The sequence below is a fragment of the Lepus europaeus genome, chromosome 12, assembly GCF_033115175.1.
Source record: "Lepus europaeus isolate LE1 chromosome 12, mLepTim1.pri, whole genome shotgun sequence".
Taxonomy (NCBI): domain Eukaryota; kingdom Metazoa; phylum Chordata; class Mammalia; order Lagomorpha; family Leporidae; genus Lepus; species Lepus europaeus.
In genome coordinates, this window is record NC_084838.1 from 32,866,485 (window position 1) to 32,870,922 (window position 4,438).

Here is a 4,438-nt window from a genome sequence, read left to right on the forward strand (position 1 = left end):
AATTTTTAAAAAATCTTTATTCCCATGACAAGCTAACTCACCAACAGGTCATATTAATTTTCTTTTCTGAATCAGGATGTCAGAATATTTTAAAGCTAGCTCTACCACTAAATTTAAATATTTTAAGGTGTTTATTAATCAATTGATAGGTGGAAATGACATGCTATTATCTTAATATATATTCCTGAATTATTAATAAGTTTTTTTCTGGGCATTGAATACATTTTCAAATATCTGTTAATATCATCTGCTCATATGCTCTTTTGTTTGTAATTATCTCACTCTTTTTGTTGGGCTTCACAGATGAATATCTCAAAAATATATTTGTATTGTTTCCTAAAAATCTTTCCCCAATTTGTCAAAGATCTTTTGATTTTGTTTTGTTTATTTTAGGCTCATAACTCTTACACAGTTAAAATTTTCTACTATTTTGGGGCTTACTATGTAGTTTACTCTCCTAATATCTGTTCAATATTTATCTATACAATTTGTTCTTAAATACTTAAATAATCTATATAGTATAAAGCTAAAATCAAATAGTTTTAAATATCCTGTCTTGAACTATTTGTTCTTCATCATCTTTAATATTTATGATGTAATTTTTATATGTAATAAAATCTCTTTCAGGACAACCATTCTTTTAATGAGCTAAGCTTTACTTTTTTTTTATCTTTAAATTCTTATTTTTTTAGATTTATTTATTTGTTTGAAAGGCAAAGTTACAGAGGCAGAGACAGAGAGAGAGAGAGACCTTCCACCCTCTGATTCACTCCCCAGATGGCCACAATGGCCTGAGCTGCACTAATCTAAAGCCAGGAGCCAGGAGATTCTTCCGGATTGCCTATGCAGGTGCAGGGGTTCAAGGACTTCTGTTATCTTCTACTGATTTCCCAGGCCACAGCAGAGAGCTGATCAGAAGTGGAACAGCCGGGACTTGAACTGGCACACATATGGGGTTTCGGCACTGGAGGTGGTGGCTTTACCCACTATGCCACAGCACCGGTCCCTAAATTATTTTTAAGATCTAGCATCTTCATTGACAGTCCAGAAACACAGTACCTGCTGACTTTTTGGACACACACACACATCTAAAACAGTTAAAAGTTATTCTTTGGTTTTCAGTGACAAGGTAGGAAAAAAGAACATGCTTACAAGCTCTAGCTGAATTCTGTTCTTTCTAGAAAAATGTGATTTTGCTATCAAGCCATTCCCCAAAATATAAGGAAAGAGAGTTATCCAAAAAGCCAGCAAAACTCAGTAATGGGAATCTAGGTATCAAGCAAAAATTATCAGCAATCACACACTGCTTACAAAATAGGGCAGGGAGACTACTGCCCATAGCTCATTAGAGAAGAACTGTAAGAACTCAGGCCCTTAAGACTGAACTACAGTGCTGTGGACAAGTTCACAAATCAGATAATTTAAAAACATCCAGCTTGTTCTGCTTGGGAGTATTTTAGAGCTTCTCCCATCTCTGCAGAGGAAATAAAAACATGTGCTTTTGGAATCAGTATTAAAATTGTCCTAAAATATGGGGAGAAAACGTGGAGCAGAAGGGTAGCAAGGATAAGTTTTGAATCCAGGCTCTACTGCCCAGGAAATGGAAGAGGGCTCAAGTTTTCCTGAGCTTGGCTTTTTAAATTCTCAACTTGGATCCAAACCAGTAGAAGATAGATAGATAGATAGATAGATAGACAGACAGACAGATAGACAGATCGACCGACTGACCTACAGTGCTTATGGTATTAAAATATTTTCCTAAATTATTATAAACTTCTGTTCTCAAAAGCAGAAAATCAAAACGGCACCAGGCCATCCAATCAGTCATTGAGTAAAGGACTCCCTCTAAAGAGAACTCACTTAGCAGAGGCTGAGGCTGGGGAAGGGGAAAAATATGGACTAAATGGACAGGCTCTAGGCACAATTTTAATGCGGCTTCCAACCAGCCCAGCCCTAAGGGGAGGGACTGGGGGGCTCCAGAAGAAACGGGGATACTTCTCAGACACAAGGGGCCTGTAAGTTTAACTACTGACCCTTCTCACCTCAGGCTTGGAGAAGAAAGTACATGTTTAATTTTTAACAATTTAGAGCTTTGGGTACATTGAGTATTTAATATTCTTCATTTAGTTTCCATTTTCTAAAGCTTTGGCTTAAAATTGTATATATTTACATTATGCTGAAAAATGTTTGAACGTGCTTTAATCAGTAATACCAAATGGAAATATAACCTTATTCTTCCTTATCTTCTACACGGGAAAAGTGAATGAATGGCAGCCTAAGCATCCTGCGAGATTACTCTGTATATGAAAGAGCAGGGCAAATCATTCCACCTCCACAGCTTGAGCAGAGTTAACTAGTCTTCAATCTCATCTTCCCAAATATCTCCATTTACATCCATGGTATGGAACAATTGATTGAAACACAGGGAATCAGGATCAGTGAAGTGTTGCTAAGGGTTTGCTCCAGAGAGAAAACCCATGCAAGTCCCACAGAAATACTGCATACAGCCAGCACACATCATCTTGTTACTGTCGTCGAATTTCTGTATGGGGCCCCACAACAGGGGCTGCTCTTTGAGTTCTTTTCCAGCCACTCCTTACTCTCCATCTCTTCCAGTGTCCTCTGAATAACCCTCTTACCATATCTCTGTTCCAAAAATCTTTTATTGGCCTCATCTGCTTGCAGGGACTCATTCCATATGTCTATCAGTTTCTCTGTAGTCACCTTACATGGAGCAGAGACCCCGTGGTAGGTCAATCTGCACAAGGTACAGAAGGCAAAATTGCACCTGGAGCAGAGGCCCATGGTACAGCCCGGCTCCTGCATCACAGGCAGCTAGCAGCTGGCAGCACGGGCGGGGGCAGTATACCACGCCTGCCATCAGGTCCAAGGTGGACTGCATGACAAGGCAGTTGAAGCAAGCAAATGATTCTGCTTCTACCAGCTCCTTGACCTGACCAGGAGTAGCCACTGAAGTGCACTTTGGTTCTGGACAGTTGAAGCACTGAACTTGGCCATCTTTGATCTGGATTTCAAAGTAGGCCTTTAGGCAAGCTTTGCAGTACACATGCCTGCACTCCAAGAAGTACATGCATTCACCACCCAGCTTCTCACAGAAACAGATATTGCAAAGGAACAATTTACTGTTAAAGCTTTTTATCTACTGAGCTTGATCAAAGTCCGAGGTTTCCTGGATCAGACTTGACAATGATTCCACATCTTGTACAGCTCTCTCATCTACGACTTCCTCTTGGTCTACGTCAGATCCAGCAGCTCCTCCAAACTCCAGCTCTTTGTTGGAAGAGGCCTGAGCACTTCTTCTCTGCACTTTTTTTCTGAGATCACAAGTTAAGTTCAAAAGGAGAGACAGTATTCTGGTATGGGAGGGTCTCTTCCTTAAGAAACTGCATCCGGGCAAACAGGACCACCTGCCTAGGTGTTCTTCCCATAGGTTGTCTGCGTGCCTGCATGCCTGCACAGAGCAGATGGATGAGCTGGTGGCAGCCACTTGCCACTAAGCATGAATGAAGGTGGGGAGGAGGATTGATAATCTGGTGGCAGCTCGAAGTTCAGCACAAGTGAGGCAGAAAGCCAACGGTGGATTCAGAGGCACCATTCTGGAGACACTCACTTGAAGTGCCCACTCACAAATATCTTGAAATTTTGTGGCAAATCCAAATAGATCCTGGTTTCTCCGCCGTGGACAGACTTGGCTTTTCTCAATTCATCTCCCGGCGTAAATGCTCGCCAGGGCCAACAGTTCATCCTCCTGATCCTCTCAATATTCTGACGACATTTAATTTTCACCTCTTCCGTCCTCGGAGCCTTCAGCTGAGCACTGTGGATATGGCTCCTGAGGCAGGAGGACTCTACTGGGGTTAAACATTTCTTATACAAACCCCACCCTATTGTAATCTGTGTAATTAGATAATATACTTTAATAATAATGATCACAGCATAGATTTTTAACAAATTCAACATATTTTAATTTAGATTTTTAAATTATTTTTCAAGTTATAAACAATGGTATTAGACCTGTTATAAATCCATAAATTAGGGAAGAACTGATACATTTAAAGACGCTTTGTTTTCCAACCTTGAAACTGGTATTTTCCTCACTAATTCAAATATTACTTTGTACAATGAAGAAAAGATTTGAAGTTTTCTTTATGTAAACATCTCCTACAAACTTTGTTACTAAATATTATCTACTTTTTGTTACAATAGATAAGGGGAAGTTTTTTTCCCATTCATCTTCTAGTTACTACTGGTATGTAGGAAAGTCACTGGTTTTCAAATATTTTTTTGCTGAATTATAGTAATTAACTCAATAATTAGATCATTTCTTCATATATCTACGCAAATATAGGTATATCTACAAGTAATAGCAATTTTGTCACCTCCTATCAAGTATCATACCATATCTATTTCTCCTCTT

General features: G+C 39.3%; 1 pseudogene; it reads right to left on the reverse strand.

The window, feature by feature from the left end:
• Positions 1-2,353: 2,353 nt before the first annotated feature.
• Positions 2,354-3,796, reverse strand: LOC133771216 (E3 ubiquitin-protein ligase RNF14-like; annotated as a pseudogene).
• Between the last annotated feature and the right edge of the window lie 642 nt (positions 3,797-4,438).